The following is a 14,579-nucleotide window of genomic DNA, read 5'->3' on the forward strand; positions in this document are numbered from 1 at the left end:
ACAACGGAACCGTAAAACCAATAAAAAAATAGTCGTGAAACATTGATGGATGATAGAAAGATGTAATTTAGATCACATAAGGGAAAATAAAAACAAAAATAAAAATTCAAGTATGCTTTAGAGCATTCTCATCCAATCCATCAAATTATACATACACTAGGTTATCACCCGATAAATGTTTCCCGGGCTGGAGAAAGTTATTAATATTAATTATTAATGATCGATATATTAACAAAATAATACAAACATATTGACATATTGTATAAAACACTTTCAAAATGTTGCTTGGTTTTAAAAGGCATGAGGCGCTACCATGTGTTTTGATTCCAAAAGCCAATGCGTATTAACTATAAAACATTCATCATCTATGGTCCTTGAGAAAGTACAAACATAAAACATTCAGTACACTCAAGCGAGGATAGCAACTGAAACTGAACCGGAGCCTGATGATGATTACACAACCAAAGTCTAGCGTCTAAAATCATACAAATTAAAAAGGTTTAAACGACATGGTAAAAAGATAAGGGGCGATAAAAAGTCGACTTTGTTGATGATGATTACATTAAAACTTGGCAATCAAACCGTTTGAAACAGGCTTGGAAGCAACGGTTTCTTTATGCTCGGTGTCTTTCACATCAGACTCGCAGGCTCCTGGAGGAACATCAACTGCAGGCGAGCAGTTAAAGAACCCATGCGGCTGCAACCGTATAGAGTTAAAAAAGATTAGTAACGATTTTTTTCGATAAAACTATCATCAAAAGAGTGATAGTTTGTGATTGTCATTTGACAATTTTACCCTTATAGTTGTATCTCAACCCCTTCTTTTTGTCTTTTCCTATGATATAAGGGCAAAACTGTCATATGATATCAATCTATGTTGTATGTTGTGTACAAAACCCGAGACCATCTTTCTAGAGCTCATAAAAAACCATTGAATCACTTTTTAGTTTACATGTATGATGCATTAACCTATATATACAATATATTTTACATTATACATAAATTAATACACTTTTTACAATTCGTTTCGAATTCGAAAAATTCGAAATTCGTTTAAATTCGATTCAATAATCAAGAATTCGTTTCGATTCGAATTCGATTCAATTCGACTCAAGTAAATCGAATACGAATTTATAATTTCAAATTCGATTCGAAATTTGAATAAAAGTTATACACTTTTATTTATTATTTTTATATATAATATATATAACTTTTATTAGGCTATACTATAAATTATTCTCAATTTTTTTTTCCAACTATTGAAATTACCCATTACCAAATCTACTACATGGCCCATAACTAAAACCTAAGTAACAAATCTATCAATAAATTTCTAAGCATAAAAATATTAACTTGTAATGTGGAGTGGTTATTCCCGACTTCTCGTTTTGAATTTTAGACTTGTGGTACTTTATTTGAAACTTTTTAATGTGATATCGTGCTTTATGGCTGCTTTAAAATTTAAGTTTCATTTTGAATGTTTTTTACATGTTTTTAACGAACCTGAATTAAATCGAATTTATTCGAATTCGAATTTTTAATCGAATACGAATCGAGCTTTTTATTCGAATACGAATTCGAATCGAATTCGGTAGGTTTTAATCGAATTCGAATCGAATACGAATTCAAGGAAAAATAAAAATTATTCGAATAATTCGATATTCGATTCGATGAATACCCCTAGTTGATGTTTATGATAAGAAAAGTATGAACACTTTAATTTATGTATTTTTTTAAAGACAAAGTAGTATATTTATATATTACAATAAAAATACATAGAATAAAGTGTTCATATTCTTCTTATCATCATCATCATGCTCAGTAAATCCCATCAATAGCAAAGCTAAGGTAGGGTCTGAGGAGGGTAAGATATAGACAGCCTTACCTTTACCTCGTAGGAATAGAGAGGCTGCTTCCAGTGAGACCCCCGGCTCGATAGTAGTTTTGCATCAAGCCTTGGACACAAGGCATATAACACTCAACAATCGGGACAAATGCCGATTAGTGCATGTACCCTTCTGTCTTTCGGCTATCAATGTAACGCCTCGTATTTTCGATCTTTCTATTTATAGCAGGATGTTTTGTACTTTCCAAATTCAGTCAATTGTACTCTCGTTTATTCCCAAATTTTTACTTCGAGACTTGAATCATAATGGAAAAATGCATTTTTGATCATATCCTTGTTTGAATCTTATGTGGTGGATAAACACGTTAAAACACGTCAAACACGTAGAAACAGTTGAAAGATATCCAAATCCCAACTCTTAAATCAAGTGTTTTCAAGAGATTACCCTAAACCATACAAAAATCGGGAATTCGTATGCTAATTCGGTAAAATACCCAAAATTTGGGTTAAATCAAATAATTATAATATATATTAATATTTAATAAATAAATTAATATTAAATTAAATAAATAAATAGTTGTTTTAAATAAAAAGGAATTATAAAAGTTTAGTTAATAAGGTTAGTTAAATATTGTTAAAAGAGGTAACCGGGTTAGTTAAATCATGTTAATAGAGTTAGTTTAAATAGTTGTTTTAAATAACTAGGTTAGAGTGTTTTTTCAAAGAAAAGCACTAACTGAGTTAGAAAACTCAGTTAGTCTCGTCAAGGCCAGTTAAAAAGTAAAAAGGGGGTTCCTCCTTAAGGAACCGGCCCTTACAAGACTCGAACTCGGATCACTCGCTTCACACACACACGTCTCAACTAGATGGGCTACCATCATCGCTGTTCATAACTCGCATTGTTTAATTATTATACGCGACTTCTTCCTTTTCATTTCTTTTGAAAGTTACCGCCAAACAGACACCGACAAACCACCATTGACCTTTCCCTTTTTTTCGTGATCGGGATAATTTTGGCAAACATATTCGATCACATCAACCATTTCCTTTTCTTGATTGATTGCCAATGATACGAATCAATCACAAATCTATTTCCGGACTTACGCAACTCATTCAACAACAACAACAACAACCGTACCCGGTATATCCCACCAATAGCAGAGCTAGTGGTAGGGTCAGGGGAGGGTGAGATGTAGGCAAGCCTTACCTCTATCCCTTGGGGGTAGAGAGGCTACTTCCAGAAAGACCCCCGGCTAAAAAACAAAAGCATACGAACAAACAGACGTGATACAAGCAGAAAAGACGGTACCATAAGTGAAATAAAACTACCAAATATCAACAGGAGCGAGCCATATACTACATAAACATTTATAGCATCATAAAATAACCAATGCACATGTTACGTAAAGACAATCATGTACTAAATCCCCCCTTAACAAAAAACTAGGCTACCTATACGTTATCCCTTAATAGTCCTTTACCTTTATCCTATGTCTCCACGAATCCCTATCCCGGATCATGTCCTCAGAGAGATGCAACTCTATCAAATCATATCTAATCCGCTCCTCCCAAGTTAATTTAGGCCTGCCTCTACTTCTTCTCCCCTCCACAATAAAGTTTTCCACTGCTCTAACTGGCACCATAGTCTGCCTTCTCTTCACATGACCAAACCATCTCAATCTCCCTTCTTTAATCTTATCCGATATACTAGTTACTCCTACCCTTTCCCTGAAAACCTCATTTCTTATCCGATCTAGTCTTGTGTATCCATACATCCACCTCAGCATCCTCATCTCTACAACCTCCATCTTGCGCGCCTGTGCCTTTTTGATGGCCCAACACTCTGTTCCATACAACATAGCAGGTCTAAATGTAACCCTATAAAATTTTCCCTTTAATTTAGTTGGGAACCGCTTGTCACACAAGACCCCAGAGGCTGCTCTCCACTTACACCAGCCAGCCTGGATGCGGTGGGCTACGTCACTATCTATCTCTCCATCCCTTTGAACAAACGATCCTAAGTACTTAAACTTAGTTACTTGTGGGACTGCTTGGTTTTCAATAGTGATTTGAGTGTCCTCGCAATCACCAGCACCACTGAAGTTACAATAGAGATACTCCGTCTTTGAGCGACTAATCCTTAAGCCTCTCCCCTCTAAGGCTGTCCGCCACTCCTCCAACCTTACATTCAGGCTTTCTTACGCAATTCATTCGACTCCTATAAATACCGTTCACCCTCATTCTCTCGAAACTCACACCACCCTCACTGACTCCCTCGAATCGGTTCTTTGACTCATCGCCGGAACTCTCAGCCGTCGCCGGAGAAGACAACCGGAGCACCAACCATCGCCGGAGTTTTACGTCGGAACCCGACTCGAACCGTTTTGGTACATACCTTCTTGTTCATTTCTTTCGCTTAAATCGTCTGTTGTTATTAGATTATCAATTGTATGAAACAAGATACCAAGCAGTTAAGTATTATGTTATCAGGAAGAACATGACAACCGCTAGTTACTGATTTTATTAGCCTAAACGATTTTAACAACAAACAATCGGACAGTCCAGTGGTTGGGTTGGCTGTGTGCGGACCGGAGGTCAGGGGTTCGATCCCGACCCCTCTTTTTTTCGCTGCCTAATGGACTGGGTCTGGATGACGGGTTGGGCCGCCCTAATTGGGCCATTCCTTTGTTCTTTTTTTTACTGTTATTATTATTATTATTATTATTATTATTATTATTATTATTATTATTACTATTATTAATAAATTCAGTTATTATTATTATTATTATTACATAATATCAGATTTATAATCAGAATCTATAATAATATTATTATCAGTAATATTAGTATATATAAAATCAGAATTTTTATTATTATTAATATATATATATATTAATCACAATTTTTATTATTATGATCATTATAATTTTTAAATCAGAAATTTTATTATTATCACTATTATTATTATTATTTTTATTATTATCAGTGTTATTATTAATTATTGTTATCTTTAATATTATTCTATCATTATTTCACATAAATCACCATATTGGTAGTATTCTCAAATAATACTTGGTAATAGTGTATGATTAACTAGCTTAAGTTACTATAACCTTTATAATTACCAATAATATTAACGTGTACCTCATATTATAAATAGGGTAATCTTCGTGCAATCTCTTGGATAATCTCAAACCTTTCTCATTTACCAAGAAAACGCAATTGAACGATATTTGAACGATATTTGAACGATGTTGAACGATATTGAACGATGTTGAACGATATTGAATGACAAAGTAGTAACATGTATCATTTTATTCATGTTGGATATGAGCACATTTAAACATTTTATTCTACTATGCTATGTATCAAACTTGTATACTCGCCAACGTTTTTGTTGATTGTACTTTAATACATGTTGCAGGTTGATAGATGAAGAATTCAAGAATCAAGTTAGGGTGGACTAGAAACTCACCTAGGAAATAAACTATGGTTGAAAGATGATTTATGTTTTAATCATGTTGAAACAATGTATTGTTCTTTAGTTTTAATAAAATGATTTAATCTATATTGTCACAATTAGTGTTATGTTGTTTTGAGCAATTTGTTCGTCTCATCCTGATGTTTCCACCATCGGTTGGGGTGTGACATATTGGTATCAGAGCCATAACTACAGGGAATTAGGAATGCCTTGCCTAGTCTATAGTTTAGGAGCTTTTTCACTATGTGTTGCTTAAAACAACTTCCCTTCTATCTTCTTTGCTTCCCCTTATTCTTTTGGACTCTTAATATACATGCCTTTCCTAAGGCTAACACAATACACACTTGGAGGCTTTGAAGACACTCTTACAACACAATCGAAATGATTCATCAAGATAGGGGTGATTCCCACACTTGGTGATGATTTTCACTCAGCTATACTTTGATTTTGCACGAAATCTACCCTCAAGTTAGGAGTGATATCCAAACCTTGATGGGAGTTTTCCATTTCATATTCTAGTGGACCCTTATCTTTTGATAAGTACCAACCACATTAGGGTACGATGTTATCAAGTTAGAGGTGATACTCGCATCTTGTTAACTAGTCCCACTCCTCGAATTTCGCTCTCGCCAAAGTTTCGATTTCCCAATCGATTAAGGACGTGTAATAACTGGAAGGACAAATATCGTTAGTCGCTCCTCGATGATACTATTTGTCTATTAGGCCAAAGCACGTTTCCTTAATTCGAAAAGGACTTCCATTCACTTTGGAATTGTCGTATGTTACGTTCCGTGACAATCCATATTTTACGTTAAATCTCTTTTATGTTATCTCAATTTCTATGTGTTTTACATTTGAACGTTATATTCATTTCAAGCTTGGAAACACGAATCGTACTATCTTCGCAATCTAAAACAATTAATGTTACTCTCTCGTGAACAAATTAAATTTACTATGCTTTTATCACACATGTTACTCTATATGAAAATTCATGTCACTTTATTCATGTTATCCTATGTGAAACACAATGTGAAACAATGTGCTACATGTTGCATTCATAAAAACAAATTTTTCAAATAAACATTATGATCAAAGTCTCATTTATTCTTTCTTATAAATCTTTAGATATAATCTTTTCAAAAGTTTCTTCTTAGATTTCGAGGACGAAATCTCCAAAAGTAGGGGAGACTATAACGCCTCGTATTTTCGATCTATCTATTTATAGCAGGATGTTTTGTACTTTCCAAATTCAGTCAATTGTACTCTCGTTTATTCCCAAATTTTTACTTCGAGACTTGAATCATAATGGAAAAATGCATTTTTGATCATATCCTTGTTTGAATCTTATGTGGTGGATAAACACGTTAAAACACGTCAAACACGTAGAAACAGTTGAAAGATATCCAAATCCCAACTCTTAAATCAAGCGTTTTCAAGAGATTACCCTAAACCATACAAAAATCGGGAATTCGTATGCTAATTCGGTAAAATACCCAAAATTTGGGTTAAATCAAATAATTATAATATATATTAATATTTAATAAATAAATTAATATTAAATTAAATAAATAAATAGTTGTTTTAAATAAAAAGGAATTATAAAAGTTTAGTTAATAAGGTTAGTTAAATCTTGTTAAAAGAGGTAACCGGGTTAGTTAAATCATGTTAATAGAGTTAGTTTAAATAGTTGTTTTAAATAACTAGGTTAGAGTGTTTTTTTCAAAGAAAAGCACTAACTGAGTTAGAAAACTCAGTTAGTCTCGTCAAGGCCAGTTAAAAAGTAAAAAGGGGGTTCCTCTTTAAGGAACCGGCCCTTACAAGACTCGAACTCGGATCACTCGCTTCACACACACACGTCTCAACCAGATGGGCTACCATCATCGCTGTTCATAACTCGCATTGTTTAATTATTATACGCGACTTCTTCCTTTTCATTTCTTTTGAAAGTTACCGCCAAACAGACACCGACAAACCACCATTGACCTTTCCTTTTTTTTTCGTGATCGGGATAATTTTGGCAAACATATTCGATCACATCAACCATTTCCTTTTCTTGATTGATTGCCAATCATACGAATCAATCACAAATCTATTTCCGGATTTACGCAACCCATTCGACTCCTATAAATACCGTTCACCCTCATTCTCTCGAAACTCACACCACCCTCCCTGACTCCCTCGAATCGGTTCTTTGACTCATCGCCGGAACTCTCAGCCGTCGCCGGAGAAGACAACCGGAGCACCAACCATCGCCGGAGTTTTACGTCGGAACCCGACGCGAACCGTTTTGGTACATACCTTCTTGTTCATTTCTTTCGCTTAAATCGTCTGTTGTTATTAGATTATCAATTGTATGAAACAAGATACCAAGCAGTTAAGTATTATGTTATCAGGAAGAACATGACAACCGCTAGTTACTGATTTTATTAGCCTAAACGATTTTAACAACAAACAATCGGACAGTCCAGTGGTTGGGTTGGCTGTGTGCGGACCGGAGGTCAGGGGTTCGATCCCGACCCCTCTTTTTTTCGCTGCCTAATGGACTGGGTCTGGATGACGGGTTGGGCCGCCCTAATTGGGCCATTCCTTTGTTCTTTTTTTTACTGTTATTATTATTATAATAATAATAATTTTTATTATTATTATTATTATTATTATTATTAATAAATTCAGTTATTATAATTATTATTATTACATAATATCATATTTATAATCAGAATCTATAATAATATTATTATCAGTAATATTAGTATATATAAAATCAGAATTATTATTATTATTATTAATATATATATATATTGATAACAATTTTTATTATTATGATCATTATTATTTTTAAATCAGAAATTTTATTATTATCACTATTATTATTATTTTTATTATTATCAGTGTTATTATTAATTATTGTTATCTTTAATGTTATTCTATCATTATTTCACATAAATCACCATATTGGTAGTATTCTCAAATAATACTTGGTAATAGTGTATGATTAACTAGCTTAAATTACTATAACCTTTATAATTACCAATAATATTAACGTGTACCTCATATTATAAATAGGGTAATCTTTTTGCAATCGCTTGGATAATCTCAAACCTTTCTCATTTACCAAGAAAACGCAACGCAATCTAAGGTGAGTATACTCGATCCCATTTTCGTTTTATACACATTTGGGTGCAACATGTATTCCATATTCAAATTACACAACACTTGAGTCTTGTTTTTAATCACACTCTATCCACATTTAAAACATGAAACAATTTGATGCTTGTTAATCTCTTATGCTATGCAAGTTGAACGTGTTAATCTCAATGCCCTTGAGTCTTGGGGTATTGCGATGTTGAACGATATTTGAACGATGTTGAACGATATTGAACGATATTGAACGATGTTGAACGATATTGAATGACAAAGTAGTAACATGTATCATTTTATTCATGTTGGATATGAGCACATTTAAACATTTTATTCTACTATGCTATGTATCAAACTTGTATACTCGCCAACGTTTTTGTTGATTGTACTTTAATACATGTTGCAGGTTGATAGATGAAGAATTCAAGAATCAAGTTAGGGTGGACTAGAAACTCACCTAGGAAATAAACTATGGTTGAAAGATGATTTATGTTTTAATCATGTTGAAACAATGTATTGTTCTTTAGTTTTAATAAAATGATTTAATCTATATTGTCACAATTAGTGTTATGTTGTTTTGAGCAATTTGTTCGTCTCATCCTGATGTTTCCGCCATCGGTTGGGGTGTGACAATCAACGCCATGATGCATGATTAACCATCCCCCTCTTTTAGCGTTATTTTCACGTACTAAAATAGCGTTAAAATTAGTACACTTTCACTTTTGCCCCCAAGCGTCCACACATCCATAATTGTGGATATTTAAATTACCTGAAGCATAAAGCCAATGTGCTCTACCGGTATAACTGGCCAATCTTCTAACTTGGGAACATGTGTGATCCCAAACACATACCTGCAAATCCAACATTTAGTTGATATAGAAGCTAAATCGTACACACACATGTATATTTATAGAAAAACAAAATTAGTTGAAAAAGTTTGATGACCAAAGGACGATATCAGTTTCTTCAAGAGAATGGTTTTGTTTGACCCACGAGGCGAGCCCTTCACCGACACGTGGCTTTATTTGCGTCTGGGCGCTCGCTTTAATAACTAAGCGAAAGATTATGAACTAACCTTAAGATTAAAGACGCGAGGCGCACTCAAGGCGATTTGTTGGGCCCAGGGCTTTATTTGCGCCTAGGCGCACCTGGGGGCTCACTTTAATAACTATGGTTTAGACAACTCATTGCATTTCTCAACAGTCGCTGGCTCTTGAACATATTGCTTGTTTTGCTCCATCAGCTGCTTGTAGTAAGCACTTCCATGCTTTGACAAAAATTCTGATGCCTGACCTGCCTTAGACTGCAATTGCTTCAATTTCAATGCCATCTTATCTGGAATATAAACACTTTATCTGTCAATTTCATCAGCCAAACATGAAACATAAACACAAAATCTAATCAACAACACAAAGTTTTATAAAACTGAGTCCAGTTCACATTCTTCAATAAATGAAGATAAAAGCAAGAATCATTGATAACGTAAACTGCAACTCATTTTGTATACCTACTGAACTATCTAGTTAATATCGCGATATATTAACTTTTGGCGTAGGAATCATGTGATGTTGCTTCATACTTTGATAAAAGCTGATTAAGAAACTATAAAGTTAATCATACACATCCCAAAATTAATTCTTTATTTGTTATGTCATCTTTCTATTAACCGAATTGATAAAAAACATTCCATTAAACTGAGGCTAAATTACAATTTCATTACTCCAAAACCATTCCATCGAACTCAAAATCATATAGAAACCTGGCAATAAAATGAAGGATATAAACCGTATCGAGCCAGCTCACGAGCTCACAAGTCGATCCAGGCCAAGCTCGAGCTCGGCTCGTTTACAAACCGAGCCGAGCCGAGCTGGCTCGTTTACAGCCGAGCCAATTTCGTGTTTTTAAATTACTTTTCATTATGAGTTAATTGCCATTTTCATCCCTGTGGTTTGGAGGAAAATGCCACTTTAGTCCAAAAAAAGATAACGCGCCGTTAAAAACATTGAGGACGAAACTGGCGCCAGACGTTATCTTTTCGGACCGAAGTGACACGTTTCAAAAATGTTGAGGACGGAACTGCCGCAAATTTTGGTTGGACTGAAGTGACATTTTTCACCAAACCACGGGAACGAAAATGGCAGTTAACTCTCTCATTAAAAATAAATTTTATTTAAAAACAATTGGATCATAAGATAGTGTATTACACACAAAAAGTGTCTCAAAAAATCAAACGATTAGAAATCAATACAATACTAATATAATAAGTTAACAAACGGCTGTATCTAGATTATTAAGGTCATACTTGCGAACCACATTAATTTTTTTGGCATGTTCGAAAATGGGATTTTTAATCGGAATATTGCAAGCTGGTTAAATACACATCAGTGTAAAAATAATCAATTAGTATACTTATATTATAGCTCGTTTGTTTCAACTCTATAATCAAAAAAAAAAAAAAGAATTAATACTTGATCAAATACCATACCTAATGACATGTCTCACAAGTTATGTCACCCTTCTTCGTTGCACCAAACTAAACAATCAGAATCCAGATTCATAACATTTTTTGCCGAACAACTTCATCACTTTGTACACACCATTACCTGCAAAAGAAGAGAATGATGCTTCTGGCTATTTGGGCTTTCAATAGGCTTCCCATTTGGGCCATCAGTAACCACTTTATTGAGCTCAGCCTAATAAGCATATACTTACACGCCATTACATTTATCTAACAAAATGTGTCACTAATACATTCATATAAACATAAAATCATTAAAATGATCACCTTAACAGATGTTGCCAGCACCGGAACTAGATGAGTTTGTGTATTCACCTTAAATCCTTCATTAACAGCCCTATAAAGCCAAAGCCAACCGCAGCTATTAGAGTTGCAAATTTTGACCCGTTTACGGAGCAAAATAAGTTTCAACAGAAACATGGTTAAACAGGAAGAAAGTTGGCTAAACTATATCTTAAGTTACTATTCTGTAATAACCATAGTCCCATGACCATAACTTTAAATTACTTCTTTTATTGTTGCATAAGAAGTGGGTCAGCAAGGACAATCTGTTTGTAACTTTATGAATTTAAAAGTGAGCCAGCTGCATACATACCAGTGACAGACGTAGACGCCCAATTGACCGAACAATTGAACAATAACCACTCTTATTCTCTCCTATAAAAAAGTTAAATATGATAATGGATTACAAATAAAGAACAGAATTAGGGGTAGAGTTCATAACATAGGCACGCAAGATAGCGATTGAAGATGAGCTGCCGAGTGAAGGTGGAGCTGCCATTAATTGGTAAAAAAACTCCAAAATTAATCAAAAAACGAACAAAAACAAATATTGAATGAAACACCAAAAGAATCAAATACCTTGGATTAAAATCGTTAAATGGTAGTGAACATTAACAACAGCGAACATGCATCAACATTTAGGGTTTTCAGAGCAAAAATAAAATCAATGAAAACATCACAAACTTTGTATAAGGATGAATCAAGGATAAACATTACAAAAAATTATCGTAGATGAAGTTATGATCGTACCTGAACATACCTGCAATTTTTATGTTCCAATCTGAAAGAAAATAATCGTAGATGAAGGAAGCGACGAAGTGGATTGAGATGAAGAGAAATTGTTGAAGATCCAAAATATGATCCGAGGAAGCGCTAATAGAGATATCTAGGGTTTTAGCAAATAAAAGATTGTAGAACCTCAGATGTTAGAAGCTTCAAGCCAAAGGATGACGGAGGCTAGGGTTTCGGTGTGAACCAGTGAAGGAAAATAATGAGGCGACAGGAAGGTGATTTATATACCCGGGTCGTAAAACGGGTTGGATCACATAAAAAAGGGATCCGCGAACGAAAAATAACCCAGCTCATTTTCCCGCCAAAAATGAATCTAGGAGGCTCTAAGGTAATGCCACATCAGCCCAAATCTTCATGTTTATTATATATAATAGATAATAGATAATAGATTCTACTAAAAAACAACTCCTATATCAATATATTTTCACTAAAAACAAATACTTTTTCTCTCTCATTTTCAATTAAATAATATTATCATTACATTTTTCTCTCTCCTTCACTCACACCCACTTTCAATATATATTAAAAAAAATTATACTGGGTGAACAGTGTCCCCCCAAATATACAGATGAACAGTAACATTTTCTCTCTCCTCCACTCACAACCATTTTTTATACCCTTTATAATATAAAAACTTCCCCTCACATATTTTGATGGTTTGGATGAGAATGCTCTTACACGTTAGTAAATAAAGCTATTATACAAAATTGAATAACCATTCATATATGATAATAAGAAAACTGAATGAACAGTTATTCTTATATATTATTATTAATGAATATTACTTTTGATATTCATATATGATAATAAGAAAACTGAATGAACAGTTATTAAATACATGGATGGTTCTGTTCGGTATCAGTCAATGTTTTAAAAACCGTTTTTTAAATCAAACTGGATTAGGCTGAAAAATGGTTCAACCGGGTTGACTAGCTAATTCTATAATTTTATAAATTACAAAATCAACTCAAAAGTTAATCCAAAAATGCATGATTACATGTTAAAAGATGATCCAAAAGTAAATCCATAATAAAAAATAATCGAAAAACATTCAATTTCTAACAAGCTTTTTTAAATAAAGTGTACGATATGTTTAAGCCATTTGGGTGTTGATTCTGTTGAATACATCAAGTTCACGATCGCATAAAAGATGAAATTCACTATTATCGCCATCCTCATCAACCAGAGGATAATTATTTTCGTTTCATACTATATTAAATAAGAACTTTAATTTAGTTACGAATAATCATAATATATAAAAATTACGTAAGATAAGTAACATATATAATAAAAATAAGTAACAACCCAAACTAAAATAACCCTGGGCCGGTACCGGTATTACGTTTCAAACCGGTATACCGGATTTTACCGCCGGTACAAACCTTACGCCGTTACACTTATTTACCGGGGTGTTTCGTACCGGATTTACATTTGGAAACGGTAATACCGGTATAACCGGCCGGTATTTACCGGTTTTTAAAACATTGGTATCAGTACAAAAAGATAAAAACTGGTACCAGCCTGGTATAGAGAACGCCAAAAATCGGTACCGAATTGATATTGAAAATCTTTTAGTTCAGGAATTTCGGTACTGCTACTCGGTACCATTTGCTCTTCCTTGATCACGGGTGTCATAGATTTTCTTCAACTTTTAATGATTTCTTTTTTTTAGTTTCAAGGGTAGGGATGAGCTCGGTGCTAACCGATACCAAATCGATACTGGTACCGAAAATACAGGTTACGGTACCGGTATATGAAGGTAAAAATCGGTACCAGGTACGCCAAAAGTCGGTACGGAATTGGTACTTAATGATATTCGCTAATTTACACATATTTTAGTCCCCCGTTTTACCCCTATTTTATGCCTTTTTGGCCGTAAAACCGTCATTCTGATACTTAATTATCTACATTTTTTGTTTACAGGCCTAAAACAGCATACCAGACAAGATAATAACGAAAACGAAGACTTTCCGGACAAAACGACGAAGCTGCGAAACTTCTGTTAGAAAACTGACCTGGGCGTGTGGAACGGTCGTGCCACCTGATGCACGACCGTGCGTCTCCGATGAATCATGAATAGCCCGGCAGTGAACGAAGGTGCAACTCCGTGTGCAAGGCATTGAAGGCCAACCCGGAACCGCACGGTCGTTCCATATCTTGCACCCCGTGCGGATCCGACGATCCAACAAGACCTCGGAACTGAACGACCAATGCGACCAGGCGTGCAACAAGAACCCAGGAACAGAACGACCGTGCCACATGAGGAACGGTCGTGCCATATCGAATCTGGTCAACGATCTGCTGATGTCACGTAGCATGGTGGACCACCACCAATAATTGCTTAAAGTGCACGGTCGTGCGATCGGAGAACGACCGTGCGACAGCGAAAAAGCATAAAAACAGAACAGAACCATTCTGTTAGTAACTCTGGAATTTTGGAGAGCTTCGCAGGCGATTTTGAGGCTCCGAAGGCTTCTGCTTTCACTCGGATTCAAGCCACATTGCCCGGTTTTGCTCGTTTA

At 34.6% G+C, this 14,579-nt stretch overlaps 2 long non-coding RNA genes across 2 annotated transcripts; both read right to left on the reverse strand.

The window, feature by feature from the left end:
* Positions 1-421: 421 nt before the first annotated feature.
* Positions 422-9,283, reverse strand: LOC110891736. Its single transcript, XR_002565516.2, has 2 exons — positions 9,235-9,283; positions 422-697 (listed from the first exon to the last, which is right to left on the reverse strand). It is a non-coding gene; the product is annotated as an uncharacterized LOC110891736 (long non-coding RNA).
* A 350-nt stretch (positions 9,284-9,633) lies between these two features.
* On the reverse strand, positions 9,634-11,316 carry LOC118483874. The gene is made up of 3 exons (XR_004871998.1): positions 11,251-11,316; positions 10,951-11,068; positions 9,634-9,800 (listed from the first exon to the last, which is right to left on the reverse strand). It is a non-coding gene; the product is annotated as an uncharacterized LOC118483874 (long non-coding RNA).
* Between the last annotated feature and the right edge of the window lie 3,263 nt (positions 11,317-14,579).

The sequence above is a fragment of the Helianthus annuus genome, chromosome 11 (genome assembly GCF_002127325.2).
Source record: "Helianthus annuus cultivar XRQ/B chromosome 11, HanXRQr2.0-SUNRISE, whole genome shotgun sequence".
Lineage (NCBI taxonomy): Eukaryota > Viridiplantae > Streptophyta > Magnoliopsida > Asterales > Asteraceae > Helianthus > Helianthus annuus.